Source organism: Pteronotus mesoamericanus, unplaced genomic scaffold (assembly GCF_021234165.1).
Source record: "Pteronotus mesoamericanus isolate MK-2021 breed Mesoamerican mustached bat unplaced genomic scaffold, CSHL_Meso_final contig_25, whole genome shotgun sequence".
In the NCBI taxonomy this organism is placed as follows: Eukaryota; Metazoa; Chordata; class Mammalia; order Chiroptera; family Mormoopidae; genus Pteronotus; species Pteronotus mesoamericanus.
In genome coordinates, this window is record NW_026555105.1 from 18,509,031 (window position 1) to 18,531,888 (window position 22,858).

The 22,858-nt window shown below is 43.8% G+C and overlaps 1 long non-coding RNA gene across 2 annotated transcripts; it reads right to left on the reverse strand.

The window, feature by feature from the left end:
- Nucleotides 1-702: 702 nt before the first annotated feature.
- Nucleotides 703-21,499, reverse strand: LOC129070471 (uncharacterized). Of its 2 annotated transcripts, none has more exons than XR_008529135.1 (5): nucleotides 21,440-21,499; nucleotides 17,480-17,576; nucleotides 3,979-4,127; nucleotides 2,545-2,629; nucleotides 703-944 (listed from the first exon to the last, which is right to left on the reverse strand). It is a non-coding gene; the product is annotated as an uncharacterized LOC129070471 (long non-coding RNA). The 2 variants fall into 2 exon arrangements; XR_008529136.1 differs by having other exon boundaries at nucleotides 3,979-4,131.
- Nucleotides 21,500-22,858: the final 1,359 nt, after the last annotated feature.

The following is a 22,858-nucleotide window of genomic DNA, read 5'->3' on the forward strand; positions in this document are numbered from 1 at the left end:
AAGACCCATTGGAATTCTGAGGCATTCTCGGAGGAGACTTGACATGGAGTGCCAGCATGCTTTGCCAGATGAGGTCCAGGGAATATGGAATTTTTTAAAAATACTTTATTTATTTATTTATTTATTTATTTATTTATTTATTTATTTTAGAGAGAGGGGAAGAGAGGGAGAGAAACACCAATGTGAGAGAGATACATCAATTGGTTGCCTCTCGCACGCACCCCAAGAGGGAACCAGGCCTGCAACCCAGGCATGTGCCCTGACCTGGAATCGAACCAGCGACCTTTGGCTTTGTGGGATCATGCTCAACCAACTGAGACACACTGGCCAGGGCTGGAATTCTTTTAAAAGTTATTTTAATAAGAATGTGTTATACTGGTGCAAATGATACCCTGTCCATTATCTTATTTAATTTTCATAGTTTGCAAAGGGCAAAGGCTACGAGAGCCAGAAATACTCAGAATTGACTTTAGCCCTGCAACTTCCTGGCTGTATAGTTTTGGGCAAATGACTTAATTTCTCTGAGCCTTTGTGCCTTCATACGTAAAATGGGAAAAATAATGCGATGTCATGAGGATCAAATGAGAGAGGATACATGCCAAGACGGGCATAGAATATTTGCTTGATAAAGGTAATAGAAACAGGTATTATTTTTAAAAATTATTTATTAATTCATTTTACAGAGAGAGGAAGGGAGGGAAAGAGGGAGAGAGGGAGAGAAACATCGGTGTGTGGTTGCCTCTCACGTGCCCCCTAGGGACCTGGCCTGCAACCCAGGCATGTGCCCTGACTGGGAATTGAACCAGCAACCTTTCGGTTTGCAGGCCAGCACCCAATCCACTGAGGCACATCAGCCAAGACTAGAGATGAGCAAGATTTAAAAATACACTGGACATTACAGAAGAAAAGTCTGGTAAACTTGAAGATACAGCAATAGAAAATATCTAAAAGAAAACACAGAGAAAAGAGAATTTTAAAAATAACGAACGGAGCACCAGTGAGCTGCGAGATAACTTCAAGTAGTCTAATACAGGTGTAATTAGTGTCTCTGAAAAAGGGGGTGGGATAGAAAAATTATTTGAAATAATAATAGCTGAAATTTTTCCAAATATGATGACATAATGGTATATTTAGAAAGAAAGTCCAAAGGAATCTATTTTTAAAAGAAAACTACTAGAACTAATAGAAAGATCAATATACAGCCCTGACCAGTGTGGCTCAGTTGGTTGGGTGTATCTCACCCACATCAATATTTTCTCCCTCTTTTTCTCCCACCCTTCCCCTCTCTCTAAAGATAAATAAGATCTTTAAATAAAATAAAAAACCTTAACTTCTCAAAAAAAATTTCATTTGTCTCTAGAAGTTTGACTTCTTTTTATATCTTCCATATCTCTGCTTATCTTTTTGGACATGTATAATAGAGTTTTAATAATTGTTTTAATGTCTTTGTCTGCTAATTCTAACAGCTATGTCAATTCTGGATCAGCTTCAATTCATTTTTCTCCTCATTATTTCCTGCTTTGTATGACTGGTAAATTTTTTTTATTGGATGCCAGATATTATGAATGTTACCTGTTGGCTGCTAGATATTTTTGTAATTTTATAAGTATTCTTAAACTTCATTCTAGAATGTGGTTATTTTTAGGTTTGCTTTTAGGATTAGGTGGGACCAAATCTGTGCCTAGTCTAGCAGGGGTGTCCAACCTTTTGGTGTCCCTGGGCCACACTGAAAGAATAAGAGCTGTCTTGGGCCACACATTAAATACACAAACACTAATGAAAACAGATGAGCAAAAAAAGGTCTGTGCATAATTTTTGTGATATCCGCCACCACAGATAAACAAAAAAGCCACCACATAATAACCCTAATTATGCAGTGGCCCTTTTGATGATCTTTTAAAATCTTCAAGCAGGTCCCAAGTTTGTGATCACTAATATAGAAAATGTACATATCTAAGTAATAAAACAGTATAAAACTTAATAATAAAACTAAGTGATGCTTTAAGTAAATTTACGACTTTGTGTTGGGCCGCATTCATAGCCATACTGGGCCACATGTAGCCCGTGGACCGTGGGTTGGACACTCCTGTCTAGGGCTAATTTTTCTCTACCACTGAGTGTTGTGCTCTCTACTAAATGCCCTATGACTCACAAAGCTTTTCAGTCTGGCTAGTGGGAACAGGCACTATTCCCAGCCCTTATTGAGCAGGAACAGTTACCTCTAATCTTTTTGGGTGGTTCTTTCCCAGGCCATGAGTAGTTTCTTCATGTGCATGTGCTAGTGAGTACTCAGCGGAATATTTGAATAAATCTCCAGAGTTCTCTCTATACAACTCTCTCTCCTCTCTGATACTCTGCCAACTCCAGTGTCTTTGGTTTCTCCACATTCTCAGCTCTGTCTCCCCAACTCAGAGCGTCTGTTGGGCTCCACCTGGGTTCACTCACCTTGCACCATAGCTTGAAAACTCTCAAGACAGTAATTTTGGGAAATCATAGGTCTCACCTCATATGTTTCCAGTCTCAGTGATCACTGTCCTTCATTACCTGATGTCCAGTGTCTTGAGAAGTTTTTTTCATTCAAGGTATAAGGCAGAAACGCTTTTAAAATTCCCAATGTCCAAATCACACCCTAGAGAATTAAATTCAAATCTCTGGAGGTGGGGTACAGGCATCATTAACCAATGCACATGCAAATTTGAGGATCAGTATTCTATAGTCTGAATTTATTTCTTTGCTGAAGGTACTATGGCGTATTTTCAACTTACAGCTGAGCCCATGATTAAAGAGATCAAATCTCTTTTAAGTTCCCCTGATTAAAAAACAAAGTTGGTCTCAAGCCCAGAGCAAGGCAGAGCCTGCATATGAGAGTTAAGTAGCTCTACCTAGAGGGAGGATGGGCAGAGTAGGGAGCTGGGCAGAAGACTGGGGGCATTTATTCAGTTGACCCTTGAACAATTAGAGGGTTCAGGGCACTGGCACCCATGCGGCAGAAAATCCGCATGTAACTTTAGACTCCCCAAAACCCTGACTACAGCCGCTCAGTATCTGAGGGGGATTACTTGCAGGACCCCTGCAGATACCAAAATCTGCAGATGCTCAAGCCCCTCACATAAAGTTGCAGGGAACAATGCATACAGGCAGCCCTCCACGTTCACGGATTCCCAGCTTGAACAGAAAATAGTTTTCTGTTCGCAGTTGTTGAATCCATGGATGTGAAACTCAGGGTTAAGGGCCAACTGCATATATTTATTTAAAAAGCCCATGTATAAGTGGACCCATGCAGTTCAAACTAGTGTTGTTCAAAGGTCGACTGCAATTTATTATTTCTATTTAACGAAGCTTTCATGCTGTCTTGCTTCATTTTCTTCCCCCAACAATAGTGAGGCAAAATTTACTACCTCTGTTTGGCAGATGAGAACACAGTGCTCAAGAGGTTGGGTGATATGACAAAGGGCAAATCAGTTGCACAGTTAAAATTTAAACCCAGAGGTAGTTAAGGACAAAAACAATCCTTAGGATAGCTGCCAGGGATAAGGGAGCATCCCAGCAAAGCGCTGAGTCAAAGCAAATTCCCTTGTTAGGGCTTCCTAGCAATGCGCGTCTTGAGCAGTGGCGAGAAGATATGGATATCCTCTGCACAGTGTGACAAGCATTAAAGAATTATAGAGCCCTGACTGGTGTGGTTCAGTTGGTTGGGTGTCATCCAGCAAAGCGCCCAAGGTTGTCAGTTCGATTCCCAGTCAGGGTACATGCCTGGATTACAGGTTCAGTCCTTCGTAGAGTGGGTATGAGAAGCAACCCACTGATGTTTCTCTCTCACGTCTCTGTATCTCTTTCTCCCTCCCTTTCCCTCTAGCTAAAAATAAATGAATGCAGTCTTAAAAAAGAGAATTGTATAGAGCTGGGCAGGATGTACAGGGTACTGGTATGTGACCAGCCCCCCCCCACCCCGCCCCCAGAGAAGAGGAAATCCCTTACTTTGCAGCGCAGTGGCCTGTTCCAGGAACCAACACATCATGAGGCACAGGGGAGGATCCATCGGACAGTGTCTGAGAGGGTTTACGGGAAACCGTTTCTGTTCTGTCGGCAGCAGTCTCCTCATGGAACAGTCTCTCCTCCACAGACTTCTGCCTTGGAAGAAAGCATACAAGTGTACAGTCAAAGCTGAATTGCAGGGAAAAAGAAGATACTAGGTGTTACTTCATCCTCCCTACTGGCCCTTACTCGCCCAGTACTTAACCTCTGCTCTCAATTAATGAAGATTGTAAAATAATATGGCACAATTGGTTCCCATCAACAAGTGTTTGCTATTAGCCAGACCCTTTCCAGACATCATCTATTGAATCCTCACTATGATTCTATGAAGCAGGTACTACCGTCATCTCCATTTTAAAGATGAGGAAAGGGAGGCAAAGAGTGACTATATTTATTATCTATTGCTGTATGACAAATTATCTAGCTTAACACTGCAATAAACATTTATTGTCTCACATTTTCTGTGGGTCAGGAATTTAAGAGCAGATTACCTGGGAGATTCTGGCCGGGGGCATCTCAGGAGGTCCCAGCCAAGATGTCAACCAGAGTTGCAGAAGACACATTTTAAAGCTTGACTAGGGCTGCAGGATCTAATTCCAAGGTGGCCCATGCACATGGCTGGCAAATGATTTGGTAGTCAACAAGGAGGTCAAGGAGAGCTCAGTCACTCGCTGTGTGGATCTCACTATAGGGCTGCTTGAGTGTGCGGAAGGAAAGGGGGCCACATACTAAACCAGACAAGCTCAGGGGAGGCCTGCATGGTGGGCCTTACAAACTCAAAGACCTACATTAACCATGTGGGATGGTCTGAAATTAAAACGTCCTAACTACAAGCAGGTCATGGCAGGTAGTCATGTCCTAGGCTGGTATCTTTCCTGACAAAGGTCACTCTTTACCTTAACTGAGCTTATGTTGTTTTGTTTGTTTGTTTTCATCTACAGTAACATACTTTTGAAGTGCTAGGGTAATTTCCTTTTTCCATACCCCTCAGGGCACAGTCACTGCACCAGAGCACGGATCACAGAACCCCTCATTGTTACTGTTATGTTAAGTCCTTTTTTTACACAAGTGTGAAAGAAGTATGTGTCTATTGTTTATTTTTTATCGAATCTCAGAGATTCCTCCCTCCCTTTGCTTTCTCCCACCTACCTAATCTATCACCAGTGGATTTCAGGAAACCCCCTTAAGACTTCTCTTTTGATTCTAACATACAAAATAGGGTGCAAAACTGCCATTCTCTGGAGCATTTTCTCAATCCGTTGGGATTTTGCTTTCTGGCAATTGTTGTCAATTTGGCTCAAATAGGCTCACAAAAATTCTTACAGGTTTGAGCACTTCTTACGTCAACATGTGTCTTGACTTCCCCTTGAGCAAGTGATCCAAGAGAGCAAAGTGGAAGCTGAAATGTCTTTTCTGACCTAGCCTCAGAAGTCAGATTATCATTTCTGCAATGTCCTAGTGGTTACACAGGTCTGCCACGACCATTGTGGGAGGGGACTGGCTATACAAGGATATGAATGCCAGGAAGTGAGAATCACTAAGTAATTTATCCAAGGTCAGAAACATGGCAAGGATTAGAGGTGGACTTTGAACCCAGGTAGTTGTTATGTCCCCGTAAATACTGGTTTGAAGGAGTTGAGGCAGGCAGGTATCCACAGGTCTCCCATATCCCTGAGGTATTCATATTCAAGGTCACGTGCATCTCATTCCAGTGATCAGGTACATCAGACACTCTATCTAATGCGTCAGACAGACACTTGTCAAACCAACACGACCTGGGCATGTTTATAGAAGATTGCATAAATCATCACTTGATAGTAAACTTGGTGAGTCAAAAGGAACCTGGATTCTGTCTCCATCTTTACAACTGACTTATTGTGTGACCTAGGACAAGTTGCAGCCTCTTTGAGGCCTTCCTTTCCTGTCCGTGCAATGGAGCATCTTGATTAATTCCATGGGCCCTGAAGTCCTCTGATTGAGAGCTTCTGGGATCCCCTGTACACTTAGTTATCGGGAAGGCCGAAGGGATTTCCTCTCCATTGTCCCTGGATCGCTTAGACTTTTGCCCAAGTGAAGTGGAACCCTCAGGTGCAAGGGTTGCTTTCTGGGACCCAGGCCAGGCCCAACCAGGCTGCTCAGCTCTGCTTCACCCGCAGCTGGCTGGCACCATTGTTCCCCCCATAAAGCTGGGCCCATTTCCAGCTGCTGCTGTAGGGGAGAAACTCAAAGAGCTGTTGTGTGACTTTCCTCCTCCCCCAGGGCGAGCCTGGGTCACCCAACAGGCTGACTCAGCCCTTGCAGGGGAACAAAGGGGATGGGCTATGGTTTAGGAAAAGAATTTGACATTTACTATTCTCCCCTCTTCTATTCTCCCCAAAAAACTTCAAAGTAATCATCACGGGGAAAATCTTCTTATACTTATTTTACAGTTTAATGGGATAATAAAAAATTGAGGGGGCATTATAATCTTTCAGGGCCCTAGGAATCCATATTTTAATGATTCTACAATGCACAATTTGTTTGCCTTGAATTTATTTATTTTTAATATTTTATTTATTTATTTTTAGATAAAGGTTAAGGAGGGGAAAAAAAGAGGGAGAGAAACATCGATCAGTTGCTTCTTATATGTGCCCTGACCAGGGACTGAACCTGCAACCCAGGCCATGTGCCCTGGGTGGGAATTGAACAAGTGAACCTTTTACTTTGCAGAATGATGCCCAACCAACTGAGCCACATGGGTCAGGGCTGTTTGCCTTTTAACATCTTTGAAATTGGGATGCATGTAACAGCTGATGACAAGTCATAAACTAATTGCAGCATTTCAAAAATTATGTATCACATAAAATAAAATAATCATGCATATTAGAATGGTGCATCCTAAATTTGATGAAATATGGTAATTAAGTGCTGTTTTTGGAGCCTGGGCACTACTGTCTGCGTCCCAACCCCTCTCCTCCTCTGGCAACACCTTTCCACCACCGACAGGCTTGTCCTTGTCCTGCAGCGGTTGTCTTAATCCTATTAAGACGGTGTTGTCTCCAATACAGTCCTTCAGACTTTTTGAAGTTTTTCCCTTGCATAAGACCCTGGAGGAATTGAGTGGGAGGCTGACCAAGACAGAGAGGTTATTTAGACCAGTGAAAGGGCACAAGAGAAAAAAGAAATTATTTCCATGAGTAATAGCTAACAATGATCTTACATTGCATAACAGGCAGGCACTATTCTAAGTGTTTTATGTGTGTTAACTCATTTAATTCTTACATCCATTTTTCAAGTAGCTACTAGGGTATCCCCATTTTAAAGATGAGGCACTATAACTTGATCAACATCACACAGCTAGTAAACGGCAGGGACCAGGGGTAAAAAAGCAAAATGCCTTCTTTGCTCCAGAGGTAACACTGTCATAAATGTGATGTATATCATACTAGATCTTGTTTTTATGTATAGGTGGCATAAATACACAGAAATCTATCATTCTGCTATTCGGGTGGCACTATGCTATTTTAATACTCATGTCACCCCTGAGAGGTATATGTGTGTGCAGACACTGGTTAGTGGGTGACTTTATCAACACATTACTTTCTAGCTGCCTTCCAGCTAAGGAGAACCCTGTGATATAGTTCTGGACAACGAGATAGGAAAGAATGTCCGTTACGTGAGACTTCTGGGAACACACTGGCTTTCCTGAAAGAAGAGACTCAAGCCCTGGCTGGTATGGCTCAGTTGTCTGGAGCATCATCTTGTGCATGAAAAGTTCACTAAATCAATTCTCCATCAGGCACATGCCTAGCCTGCCAGTGTGATCCCAGTCAGGGCATGGACGGGAGGCAACTGATGGATGTTTCTCTCTCACACCAATGAGTCTGTCTGTCTCCCTTCTCCTCTCTCTAAAAATCAATAAATATGTCCTTGAATGAGAATTAAGAATAGACTCAGTTTGCTCATCCTTTATTCCTGGAACATGGACATGATGTCCTCCATGGAATTTGTTCCATAAGGCTACAACATGAGGAAAAGGCCAAGAGAATCACAAAGACATTGGCCGTGATGTCGCCAAGCCAGTGAAACAATACAAGCAGCTTCCTGTGTTGTGACTTCCTGTAAGACAAAGAAGTCTCCTAATCTACTATTGGTCAGGTTTTCTATTACTTGTAACCAAGAGCATTCTTTAGCAATATTTTTACAATCTCCACTTTATAACCAAGGAAACAGAGGTTCAGAGAGTTCAATTGACTTGGTCAAAGGATTCAAGTCCAAATCTGTCCAACTCCAAATCATGAATTTCTTCTGACTTCCTGGCAGCCCAGAAAAAGGAAGTTTGGGTTATAAGAAAGATGTGGCAATCCTTTGCAACTGGCTGTGGTCATACGATTAAGTCTGCCCAGTAAAATGCAGTGACCTCTGGGATATCTGGAGGAGAGAGGGGCGGGATGATGTCATACCTTCCTTCTTCTTCCTTTCTTCTGCTTAGAAAGATAAGATAATGCAATGACTGAAACTCAAGCAGTCCTCTTGAACTACCAGATGACCTCAGTAATGGAAACCACTAAGAATGGTGGAGTGGAAAGATAAGCTTCTGGGTTTCTGATGATACCATAAGGCTGCCATAACAGCCCTGGACAGCCTACTTCCGGTCTACCTCCAATCTTTGTACATGATAAAGTTGGTTATTTTTTGAGGGTTTAAAAACATTTTTTTTTTAATTCATTGATTTGAGAGAGGGAGAGGAAGGGGAAGAAAGAGAGAGACAGAAAGGGAGAAAGAAAGAAACATTGATTAGTTGTTCCACTTATTTGTGGCTTCATTGGTTGATTCTTGCATGTGCCCTGACTGGGGATCTCCCCCACAACCTTGGTGTATCTGTACAATGCTCTAACCAACTGAGCTACCTGGCCAGGGCAAAACTTAGTTCTTTTTAAGCCAATTTTTCCTCTCTGTTCTGTGCATGTAAGTCTAATTCTTGCCGATACACCAGCATTTAGTTTAGACATGAGTAGGTGATGCAGCTCTGGTCACTGGGGAAGTTTATTGCCAAGTGGTGGGAGCGGGAGGTGGAGAACACACTCAGGAAAGTTTTATTTTCATCTTGCAAAATGACATAAGGAAGAGAAGGTCCCTTTCTTCTTCCTCTTAACATTGTCATAGGATGTGATATTTGGGCCTGGGGTAGCCATCTTGTGAGCATGTGGGGAACTGGTTTAATGACAGTTAATACCGGAGACAGCAGAATGGAGAGAAAGGAAGAGCCTGGGTGCCTGATGAAGTCATGGAGCGGCCACTGAATTAATGTGCCCTAGATCCACTCTCTCTCCAGATTCTTATTACATGAGGTAACAGCTTCACTTTATTGTTAAACCCATTTTATTTGGGTTTTATGTTATCTGCAACCAAAATTGTAACAAATTCAAGCAGCATGATAAAGGCCTAGGATGTGGCCATTGGCGTAGGTGGCCGATATGAAGTGCAGATGAAGGCCATTGATAATCAGGAGGATGAGGAATATGGAGGCCAGCGCGTAGGATGGGTTAGCTTTATATAATGTGAAATTATGCCTGGAGAAGGCAGGACTTGCAAGGGAGAAGAAGAGTGTAGGGCAGGGGCCAAAACCTTCAGTGAATGCAGGGGAGATGGATAGACAACAAAGCAAGTAGAGGGGAGTGTAGTGGAGTAGCACAAACCCCAAAAGGGTTGGGATTTGGATGCGAAGAGGAACAGTGTATCAACCAGGATGGTGTGGGTTATAAGCAACAATAACAACAACAACAAAATTCTGGCTAATTAAGCAGAAAAATTATTTATGAAAAGAGAATAGATAACTCAGAATTTCCTGGATGAGCAGAGACCCAGGCTTGGAGATTACCTAGCCAAGGTTAGTGCCCCAAAGCATAGACCATAACTGGCCCTATGAAGAGAAAGAACACTGATGTCACCAGCAGCCCAGACATAGCTGTCCCCACACAGAGTCTTTGTGGACCTGTGAGTGTCTGTTGGTGGAGCCTAGGTCACATAACTATACACTAGCAGCAAAAGTGGCATTTCTAGTGTGGAAGGAGGGCTCTGTCTCAGAGGCAGAGGATTTTCCCCAAACATGGCAAAGGAGCTCAGTTGCTGGATATCTAAAAGGAATGTTCAACACCCACTACAAGCAACAACGTGCAAGGAGCACTGGGGATTGAAGGAGGCTCTGAGATGCATATGATTGTCAGGAACTTAGGGGACTTGCCTTTGAAGGGCTCAGGAGAAGAGACAAGCCACCATAAAAGCCTTTGTAGAGATTAGGATATCTCCCTGGGCACATTTTACAAAGCACCCCTCCTCCTAGTGACGTCAACCTGGTGTCAGGCCCCCCATTTACTCTTGTACAGAGGCCCTGAAGGAAAGAGACATTCTCAGAAGGTCAAGAAGTATACTTTGTATGGAAAGACTGGTTCAGAGGCCACAGCGGAAATATCTAAGATGGACCAATGTCGGGGGGGGGGAGGGGTCCAGCAGTAGGGAACCTGGAGCAGGAAGGGTGGCCGCACAGTTAAGGGTGGGAGTACGCCAGGCAAGGCAAGGGTGGGGCCAGGGTTGGGAACAGAGTTACGATCCCAAGAGGAGGAGAGTCTTAGTGGAAGAGCCTGGCGCCAGTGTCATCACTCTGCCCCAACCCCCTCTGGTGGCCTCTGCTGAGGGTCCCTGAGCAATCCTGGTCTGGTCTCAGAGGGGTGGTAAAGGTGTCATGCGATTTGTAATGGGGCAGCATGGCGGCGAGCTGGGCACAGGACACCCAGAACATGATTGCACTCACCCCGCCATGTCTGTGCCTGTAGCTCCTACAGAAGCATCCTTTTGCCACCAGCAGCCCAGATACAGCTGGGATTAAATCTAATTTCTCTAATTTCCACCCTCTTAGGTTCAAAGGGGTGAAGATAAGCTTGGTTTCCCCTTGTTTTTGTTGTCAATTTGAGTAATATCCAAATGAGCATTGTATTTGGTCCTTGGTAAATAAAAGCTTAGTATTTTGTAGATGGATTAGTAAGAACAAGTTATATGTGTGTGATTATGTGTTTTGTTATAAATAAATTTATTTGTAATATTTTTGGGGAAAAAACCCAAACAAAATAATTTCCTTTTCTATCCTTATGGGTGAATGCTGGATTGGGAGAAAATTTAGGCCTCGCCTGACTTGTTCATTAATTTGCTGTGTGGCCTTAGGCAAAGCAGCCAGCTACCCTGGGGCTCAGTTTCACTGTGTCTAAAACAGAGCATGGACTTGATCTCCGAGGCCCTCCTCTGTCTGCGCCCTCTGGTTCTCGTACCTCTTCTCTCTAACCCACCTGGAACATAGTACTACATTACATGAATACACCACATTTTATTATCCTATTGATGGACCTTTGGCTCTCTTCTAATATTTTGTATTTACAGTGATGCAAAGAACAGCACTGTACATGTCCTCTTGTGAGTTTCTCTATGTATAAACTTGGGAATGAATCAGTGGGTCAAAGGGCATGCACAACTTCAACTTTGCAAGTTATTAGCAAATGGCTCCCCAAAGTGGTTATATCCATTTACTCCTCCCTGCCAGCAAAGCCTGAGAAGCCCTGGTGCTCCTTATCCTTGTCAACATTTGGCACTGACAGACTTGTTAATGTTTTGGTTGAGAAATAACATATGTACAGTTAAGTAAATAAAATGCAATTGTCCTAAATGTCCGACTTCATCCATTTTTACATTTGTTAAACCCATGCAACCTCTTTCCAGTTTATTTCTGCCCAAGTTGAGAGTCCTCAGTTTCCCAGCCAAAGTAACTACTATTCTAATTTCTATAAGCATAAATTAGTTTTGCCTGTTCTTGAACTTTATACAAGTGGAATTATACAGCATGTGCTTTTTTTGTTTGGCTTCTCACACTACTCAGTATCTGAGATTCATCCATGTTAAGGGAGAGAGATTTATTTTGAGGAACTGGCTCATGTGATTATGACAACTAAGAAGTCCCATGACCTGCCATCTGCAAGGTGAAGACCCAGGAAAGCTGGTTGTGTAATTTAGTTCTAGGGCACGAGAACACCAATGTCCAGCTCAAGCAAGCAGTCAGGAAAGGAAGGAGTGCTCCCATACTGTGTTTTTGTTCTATTCAGGCCGTCAATGGATCAGGTGATGCCCACCCACGTTGGGGAAGGCAACCTACTTTAATGAGTCCACTGATTCAAATGCTAATTTCACCCAGAAACACACTCACAGACACTCCCAGAAATAATGTTGAATCTGGGCACCCTATGGCCCAGTCAAGTTGACACATAAAATTAACCATCACAAAGTGCGGGGGTGGCAGGTACCCTTTGCTGAGGAGAGCAGCTGCAGGAAGGGGTTCCTGTGCTGGGCCTGCCCCTTCTCTTTTGACTCTCATGGTGCCTAGTAGAGGCTCCGTACTCAAAAGCAGCTCAAAAAACTTGATCAAGTGACCTAATTTCATGGGGACATTACTCAGATAATAACAATTTGTAATTGAGCACCTATTATTTGTCAGTTGCTGTTGAAAGTATTTTACATTCCTGATTATATCTCTCCCTCTTGACAATCCTAGGAGCCTAGGCTACTGCCTTCTTTTACAGAGATGGAAACTGAAACCCAGGCAGGCCACAGTCGGCTCTGCCTTGGATCCTGCAAAAATGAAGTGCAGTGTTGAATCATGATGACTCCCCCACCAAAGAAATATCCATGTCCTAACTTCAGAACCTGTAATTGTGATCTTATCGGAAAAAAGGGTCTTTGTAGATGCAATTAAGGATTTTGCGATGAGTTGATCCAGGCGGACCCTAAATCCTGAATACAATAACAAGTATCCTTAAAAGAAACAAAAATGGAAAGAGGCAGAGGAAGAAGAGGCGAAGGCCACATGAAGAAGGAGGCAGAGACTGGAGCGATGCAGTCACAAACCAGTAAAATCCTTGAGCCACCAGAAGCTGAAAAAGGCAAAAATGGATTCTACCCTGGAGCCATTGGAGGGAGTGTGGCCCTGCTGACACACTGATCTTGGACTTCTGGTCTTCACAGCTGTGAGAAAATAAATTTCTGGGTTCTAGCCCTGGCTGGTGTGGCTCCGTGGATTGAGTGCCAGCCTGCGAGCCAAAGGGCGGACAGTTGGATTCCCAGCCAGGGCACATGCCTGGGTTGCGGGCCTGGTCCCCAGTAGGGAGTATGTGAGAGGCACCCACACATTGATGTTTCTCTCCCTCTCCTTCTCCTTCCCTTCCCCTCTCTCTAAAAATAAATGAATAAAATCTTTTTTAAAATTTCTGGGTTCTACACCACCAGTCCATGGTAATTTGCTATACCAACCCCAGGAAACTAACACATACGGGGAGCAGAAAAGGGAAAGGAAAGGAAGGCTGGTCATTCTCCCTGCAAAACCTCATGGTTCTCCAACCCCTGGTGGCTTTATGACCGAATTTCTTCCCCTTTTGCCCCCAGTTCATTTCACTGCAGCCTCAGCTGCCTCCTTGTCATCCTCGGAATGTGCCAAACACATTCTCATCTTAAAGTCCCCATGTTTGCTGTTCCCTCTGCCTAAAATTTCTTTCCCCAGACACTCTTAAGTTCTCTGACTCTCAGAGAAGCTGCCCTGACCTCTTCTCTAGAGTAGCTCCCACCTCCCAAGTCACCCCCATCACTTTTACTTTTCTTCATGGCACTTGCCACCTCCTGATGCTATATTTGTTCATGACGCATGTGTTTATGTGACATATAATGTTCCCAGCTAGGACATTAGCTCTTCTAGGATGGCAGTTTTGTTCACTGCTGTATCCCTAACCTCTAGCATAGTGCCAGGCCCATAGTAGGTACTCAATAGATATTCAAATAAATGAACAAATTATCTACTACTTGCAATGGGAATGAGGAGGAAGAAGGCCGTGATGCTAAGCTGTCATCCGAGCTGAAGAGGCAACTCTGTGGGAAGCAGCTGGCCCTAATAGGAACTCTGGCTCCCAGCCCAAGCCTGATTACTAACCTCAGAAAAGCCTTTCCCCATATCCCTCCACCTGGCTCGCCTTGTCTTTCCAGTTGGTCGTAGTTCCCAGGGGTTCATTTGATTCGAACATCCCTGGGAAGATCTGAAAGGGTTCTTTGTTTCTACATTTTCTCATTTTTCCAGGCTTCAGGCATGGACAGACAACTTCTGGAAAATATACACACTTGTGCACACATATACACAAAATCTAACATACGTGCTTGGCTATATCCACACTCTTGTACCCCCTCATGTCTCAATCTACCCACACTCAGTACTAATTGCGCACACCTGTGGACGCATGCTCACCCTTGGCCTCAGTCATTCTCAGTCCCCTGTCCCACACACTCACACACATCAAAGTCCTGCATGTGCCCGCATGTACACCGGCAGGCCTCCACCCAAGTTCCCACCCGTACACTCGCTAACACCAACAGACACACACTCATTTCAGCTCCCGTGGGTATGTGCACATGGACCCACTTGCACACACACCCTTGAACACACCTCCAGGCTTCCTCACACGTATACAAACAGGTGTGATGGACCACATTGATCAGAACTTTAGTGTGATGATCCACCCCAACAACAGTGATACCCACGGAGCACCAGCCCCGTGCCAGGTATCTTGTACTTTGGTTCTTAACTTGTTTAATCCTCACAGCAATCACATGAAGTGCTATTATTAGCCTCACTTTATAGATGAGAAAAATGAGACTTAGAATCATAAATGGTAGAACTGGGATTCTAACCCACACATCTGACTCCAGAACTCACCCCTTGTTTGGTGTGGCAGAGTGTATTTTTAAAAAATGATCACAATGATGGGGATGTAAAGTGCTGTAGAGGGAATGTAGTCAATAATATTGGAACAACTGTGTACAAGGGGGGACCCAAAAAAACCCAGAATTTATTTACAAAAAATTGGGTCTTTATTCTTACATGTTTAAACTTCAGCCACCTCTAAAGCACTCTCCATTTGATGCAATACACCTAACGAGATGTTTCTTCCACTGATCAAAACAGTTTAACTCATTGATTTTAATGCCTTTTAGTGCTTTTGCCATTTTTCATTTCACCTCTTCCATATCAACAAAATGTTTCTGTTGAGGACTTTCTTTATCCAGGGAAACAAACAAACAAAAAAATGTCACTTGGGGAGAGACTGGGTGAAGAGGGAGGGTGGGACATGGGAGTCATGCCGTTTTTGGTCAAAAACTGCTGAACACTCAGCACAGTGTGAGCAGGTGGGCTTGTAAATCACCCATCATGAAATGGGTAAAAGCATTGAAAGAGTCTCCCCACAAAAAAATTAACTGAAGCCAAACCCAGCCTCTCACAACAATGCCAGCTGGTGCACTGATACAGATGGGTTCCTAGAACACTCACCTAGTGGGGGAAGCCTGTACTGTAAGGGGCCCGCCCTCGAGAAGATAATTCTGAGTTTTTTGTGTCCCCACTGGTGATAGGTAGGGACTGGAAATATTGGGCGGAACACTTTGTAAGGTATATGATTGTCTAACCACTATGCTATACATCTGAAACTAATACAAAATTATATTGAATGTAAACTAATTGAAATTTTTTTTTAATTAAAAACATTTAAAAATGATCACAACCATATCTCCTATCCTTCATGCTTTTCTAGAACCTTGAGACTTTCCGATCAGAGGTCAAGTCTATGGTCCTTTCTCTAGAACTTCATTGGTTTTTTTGTGACTGCTTCAACTATCAGTATGGTACCACATGAATTCCAAGGCTAGATCATAAAAGGTGACACAGCCCTGACCAGTGTGGCTCAGTTGGTTGGGCATTGTGCTGCAAAGTGAAAGGTCACTGGTTCAGTTCCCTGTCAGGGCACATGTCTGGGCTGTGGGCTGGTTCCCAGTTGGGGCACGTGTGAGAGGCAGCTGATAGATGTTTCTCTCACTCACTGATGTTTCTCTCCCCATCTTTTTCCCTCCCTTCCCCTCTCTCTAAAAATAAACAAAAATCTTTAAAATAAATAAATAAAAATAAAAGGTAACACATACAATAGCCAAGACATGGAAACAATCTAAGTGTCCATCAATGGATTAACAGATACAGACAATGTGGTACACACACACACACACACACACACACACACACACACACAGGAATATTATTCAGCCCTAAAAAGAAGGAAATCCTGTAATCTGAAATAACGTGGATACACCTTCAGGGCATTATGCTAAATGAAAAAAGTCAGACAAAGACAAATACTGTATGATCTCACTTGTATATGGAATCTAAAAAAGCCAAACTTATAAGAACATAAAATAGAATGGTGATCGTCAGGGGCTGAGGTGTGGGGAAAATGGGAATATGTTGGTTAAAGGGCACAAACTTCCTAACATGAATAAGTTTTGGGGATCTAACATTCAGCAGGGCAACTATAGTTAACAATAGTGTATTATATACTTGAAAGTTGCTAAGAAAGTAGACCTTAAATGTTCTCACTACCACCATCACCACCTCAACAAAAAATTATCATTAATTAAATGAGGTCAATGATATATTAACAACTAACTTTATTGTATTAGTTATTTACTATATATGTGTATCAAATCATAACATTATATATCTGAAACTTACACAATGTTATATGTCAACTCTAACTCAATAAAGTTAGAAAAAATTTTACAAGAATATGTATTTTTAAAAAGTGATGCTATTTGCCCTGGCCTAGTGGCTCAGTTGGTTGGAGCGTGGTCCCATGCACAAAGAGGTTTTGGGTGAGATCCTTGGTCAGGGAACATACCTAGGTTGTGGGTTCCATGCCTAGTTGGGACATGTACAGGAGGCAACTGATCAATGTTTCTCTCTCTCCCCCACCTAAAAAAATCAATGAAGATAACCTTGGGAGAGGATTTTTAAAATAATAAATAAATAAATAACACATGTTAAAAAGTGATACTTCTGCTTGGCTCTCTCTTGGGATATTCGGCCATGGAACCCAGCTCCCATGCTGTGAGGAAGACTAGGCTGCATGGAGAAGCCATGTTGAGGCTTCCTGCTGACAGCCCCACTGAGGTCCCAGCTGGCAGCCAGCATCCACCGGCAGCCATACGAGTGAGGAAACTTCCTTCAGGATGACACGGGCCCAGTCACTGTCTGACTGCAATCACACAGGAGGACGTGGGCAAAAGCCATCCAGCTAAGCCCAATCAACATCCCAAACCAAAAAATAAATAATACACGATTATTGTTGTTTTATGCCACTAGCATGGGTGGTTTGTTACGCAGCAACGGATAACTGAATGACAGGGCAGAGAATTCCCCACAATTAGCCTCAGACCACCATGTCAAGCTCTTTGTCCTCCTTCTGGACCCTCCTCTTCTACTCCCAAGATCCAGAATCTCAGAGCACAACCTTCATCATGTCATTCTCATACCACATGCCCATTAGGACATCAATCTGCTTACCTGAGTTTGAGTTCTTCAAGCCCTAGGCTCTCATCCACTACTGATTCTGTGAAGCTTCAGGAAAGTACTCATCCCTCAGTTTCGTCTTCTGTAGAATCTGTAAGGATCCCAGTTTGAAAGCTTGAATTTAAGGGGTTATTATTATTTATTTTTAAAAGACTTTACATATTTATTTTTAGAGAAAGAGAAAGGTAGGGAGAAAGAGAGGGAGAGAAACATCGATGTGTGAGAGAAACATCGATCAATTTAACCTTGCATGTACACCAACGAGGGACTTGCCAGGCACATGCCCTGACTGGGAATCAAACCAGCAACTTTTAGCTTTGCGGGATAACACCAAACCAACTGAGCCACACCAGTGAGGGCAAGGACTTATTATTAATGCTTGCATTTTACGACCCAGATCAGCAACTAGAAGATAGGTAAATTATAGCCAATAGATGAATTCAGGAAGTCCTGCAATGTAGGACCAAACAACTCAGTGGGTGCTATGCAAACGAGAAAGACAACCAATGTTCATTGAGATGATTCTGTTCCATTGAGAAAACTTTAAGTCAAAGAGCAGGCTGTCAGAAGACTGAAATGGGTCAGGGGTCGGGATATATATTGGTCTGGAGAAGTTACACCATCTAAAGAGGGTAGCTAACACCCAGCTCACCCACACTTTGTCATAGGACAGTGTAGGCTCAGTTGCCAGATTTGGTCATTTTTTCAAGAGAAGTTGGAGATATGAATTTCCTTGTGACCTCTCCCAATTTAAAAAAATTGGATGCTAATTCAAAACAGCAGAAAACATGAGCTCTGGGGCAAAAATTTCAAGGACTATCACTTTCTGACTTCTGCTCTAGCCCATTTATTATCCATGCCAGTCTGCAAACCTTAACCAGGCAGCTACCCTGGGCCAGGCCTGGAGCTGCATGCTGGGCTGCAGAGAGGCCCAAGGTTTGGTGACTGAGCTTTCAGTCCTCCATGAAGGACGTAAGGGCAGGTATCACACATTTCACAAAGACGTCTGCCAAAAACAAAACAGAGCTGTGTGATCCTTCAGGACACACTGCCTGAAAGTTCTTGGGCAGAACGGCACACTGGGTACAGAAGGAGGCACCAGGGTACTTAGACAAGTTGTGGACGGAGTAAGGAGGGTGACACTGCATTGGTGCACCCTGAGCAACCCCTTCTGTAGCAGAGGGAGACGGGGAGGGTGCACGTGTGTGCAAAGCAGAAGTGCGGATAGTCAAAGCAGCAGAGCCCTGGGGCCATGAGCCTATACCCTGGAGACCTGCAGATCTTGGTTCAGATCCTGACTCTGCAGCTTACCAGCCGGGGCTGCCTCACCCTTGGTTTTCTTACCTACAAAACGCAGTTAATAATCTTTTTATACCATAATGTTGTTGAGGGGGTTCAATAGGATAATCTAGAAGGAGGGTTTGAAACAGTTCATGATATTGGCTATTTTTAAAATTGATTTCAGAAAGAGAGAGAATGAAACATCGAGTTGTTGTTCCACGTATTTATGCATTCATTGGTTATTCTTGCATGTGCCCTGACTGGGGATCAAACCTGCTACCTTGGCATATCAGATGACACTAACCAACTGAGCTAACCGGCCAGAGCCAATATTGGCTATTTTTCCTCTCACTTTTTAACGCTGCTATGGCTGCCAATATTGTCCCCCGACCTGGGTAGGTCTCTTTCTGCTTTCTTAACCCCTTTCAGGTGGGAGCCTTTTACTCTGAGAATTCTGCCACAGCTCCCAGGACAGTGCCTTCCGGAGTGGAGCCCCTCTCTTCATTCTAGATGCTCTACTCAGACCTGCCCTGGCATTCATGGCTGTGGCAATCATTGGTGAGTCTTTTATCCGCCCCTCACCCCCCAGTAGAAAGTTCCTTGAGGGCAGGGGCCAGGTCTGAGTCATCTGTGCTCCCCGGTAGCCTGCCCCTAGTGGGCAGCTGGCAACGTTTGTGGAATGAGTGGAATGAAGGGAAGAGGAAGAGAGGGGTGTCATGGTCAGCTCACGGATCACAGGTTGAACCTAGGGCCCCACGGCCCTGGCAATTAAAGCACAGGTCTTGACTAACACCTAACAGTGTGCATGTCTGAATATGAGTGATTGAGTATATGAGAATGTGAGTATGTGTGCATATGTATGAGTGTGAATATATGTGAATGTGTACATTTGTGATGGTGGGGAAGGTGTATACTGTATGTGTGGATGAATAGGCATCTGAGAGTTTGTGTGACTGTATTCATGTGTAAACACACATATGTTCATTAAGATAGAGCTAGAAGCAGGGTCTTTGTCTTCTTCCTTCTCGTGTCTTTACATCTAGCTCTCTCAGATGAAAGTGTGGTGGTGGGTATAGGGGAGAGTATGATGGGAAAGCAGAGTAGCACTGTGCTCACCAACGGAAGTTCTAGAATCAGATGTCATTGGTGCTTCCTAACATTGGGCCAATCGACCACAACAAGCCTCATTTTTCTTTCATCTGCAACATGGATATAATAGCAACATCTATCTTATAGGGTGCAGCATAGGAAGTACTTTATAAATTGCAACTAATATCATTATATTGTCATTATCAACACCCAGAGCTGATGCTTCCATGGGCTAAAGGCCCTTAAAACAAGTCAAAAGACTACTGGCTAGTGCTGTCTATTAAACTTCTCTGAGTCTTAGTTTCTTCTAGGAGAGGTAGCAATTAAGTTGCATTTTGCCTGGCTCAGGGCAGCTGGGAGGTTAGTATTTCACACAACAGCAGCTGGCTGAAGCCAAACCTAGGAGCAGGGTGCCCCCTCCTGGCAGTATCGGGTAACCGTTGCCTCCCGCCCGACAGAGACGGACAGCAGAGGTTGGGGGTTGCTGTCAGGACACCCAGCAAATGGAGCCCGCTGCAGAGAGGCAGTGAGCTGGGGAGGGGACTGTTACAACTTCACAGAAGGAGCTGCCTCCTCCTTCTTTGCCTGCTAAACTCCTTCTCCTTCAGATCTCGTTTCAGGATGTCTTCCCTGACCCTCAACCAGACTGGGCCAGGCACCCCTGCTACAAGTTCTCAGAGCATCCTCTGCGGGACCATTTAGGCAATGTCTCCATGAGGGAAAGGATCATCTGAGAAATGAAAAGGAGTGGCAGCACCCCAGACCGTTGAATTCCTAGTGTCCCTGGACTATGCTCTCAGCAAATGTTAGAATAAAAGAATGTGGAAGTCCTGACTCCAGTGGGAATTGGCCAGACCCCTTGGGGAAGACTCCAGCCTCATCCATGGACATTTGAGACCTGGATTGGAGGACATCCCGACCTCCACCCCAAGGATAGCCAGGTCTGGTGGCTGAAGCCAAAAGACACCACAACATGAGCTTCTGGGCAAACATCTGGGAGCATTAATTCATTCTACAAATACTGGATGCCTCCTATATGCCAGGCACTGAACTGGACATTGGGAATACAGCAACAGACAAAACCAGAAACATTCCTGACCCTCCCAGAAGTAGTGGGGCAGTCAGACACATAATTAGATAATTTTGACATAATGATACATAATCACACACAGACCCACTTTACAGGTAAAAGATTGAGGCTGAGAGGGCACTCGGCTTGTGGGGATCATTCCCTTTTATTCTGTGAGTCTGGGGGACTCCTTCAAGGGGAGAAGTGTGTTGCTGGTGAGTGTGACCAGCTCCTGAAACATCTGTGGGCTCCCTCACCACCCACAATGGAGCAGTATAGGATGAGAAGGGTTTGGAGGGAGAGGGAGCCCTGTTCAAAGCTCTGTAAGAAATCCTCCTACCTTTGTACTCTACTGCCCAGCAGTAACATGAAGGCAGACTCAAGGGGCAGTTTATAAATACAAGGGGGACTGGAGGGAGGGGTATAGAAGGAGTTGAGGAGCAGGGTAGACATCAAGATAGAATTGGAATACTGGGGGTTCTTCCCAGAACTTCATTATTCTCTCACAACCTTACCAGCCAGTGTCTTCGGCATCTGGACCCCATTCCCCTATCTCACAGCGTCCAAATTAATCCAAAGTCTGAGTGCTGGATGTGGGAACGAGGCCAGTCTAGATGGTCCCTCAGCCAATGGGCAGGCTCCTTCCCTCTCCGCCCCCTCCTGCCTCCACACTGGGGACCTCAGTCTCTACAAAAGCAAACACTGAAAGGGCAGGTTCAAAGGGTAGGCAGTGCAGTCACATGCTTGGCCTGTCTCTTCCTATTGTTTTGGGGAGCCTCCCACTCGCAGCCACCCTATAGTCTGCTGCCGGTGCCTGGGCTGGAAGAAGGCCAGGCTGACACTTATTTGTCCACTGTGGCCTTCAGCAGAGTGGCGAGGTGGGGGGCGGGGGTAAACCACGAGAAAGTGCTGTTAGAAGTTGCCTGTGTTATCCAGTCTGTTGGCATATATAGGCAAATATCTATTTGTGTTTTTTTTTCCTTTTATACAACTAGTTACATAGTAGACATACTGTTCTGCATGTTGCTTTCTTTTTTCTTCACTTGACATTTTCTCTTGACAATAGATCATTCCCTACCAACATTTTTATTTTTGTTCCCTACCAACAAAAATAAAAAAGAGATGTTTATCTCCTTTTTATTTTATTTTTTAAAGATTTTATTTATTTTTAGAGAGAGGGGAAGGGAGGGAGAGAGGAAGAGAAACATCGGTGTGTGAGAGATGTATTGCCAACCACATCAGGAGTCTGGACTCTGCCCTATCTAGCACTACTAAGAAATCCCTTCCCCTCTCTGATGTGTTTTTATTTTTTTGTCATTGTTTCTTTTCCATTATATAATGATAAAAGGGTCAACCCACCAAGAAGACAAAGTATGACAGGACTGAAAGGAGAAATAGACAAATTTATAATGATGATTGGACACTTCAACATACCTCTCAATAATTGGCAGAACTAGACAGAAAATCAACAAGGATATAGAACCCAACAACACCATCCACCTAATACTAATTGGCACATATAGAACACTCCAGCTAACAACAGTGGAATGCACATTCTTTTCAAGTGCTCAAAGAACATATGTATATCATGACTGACCATATCCTGGGTCATAAAACAAATCTTGCCAAATTTAAAATAATTTAAATCATACAGATCATGTTCTCTGATCACAGCGGAATCAAACTTAATAATCAATAATGAAGGCCCTGGCTGGGTAGCTCAGTTGGTTAGAGCAGCAATTTTCAACCTGCGTGACACAAGAATTTTTACAACAAGCAATATCTGGCTCTTTAGTCAGGGGTACTGACCTCTTTTCCCTTAGATTGCCCCCGCCCAAAAAAAAGTGCCTGCAGCCAACACAATAGCTATCCAATGAGAATGAATCAAAATTATACTTATTTTTTTTTGTCAGATCAGCAAAAAATACATTTTT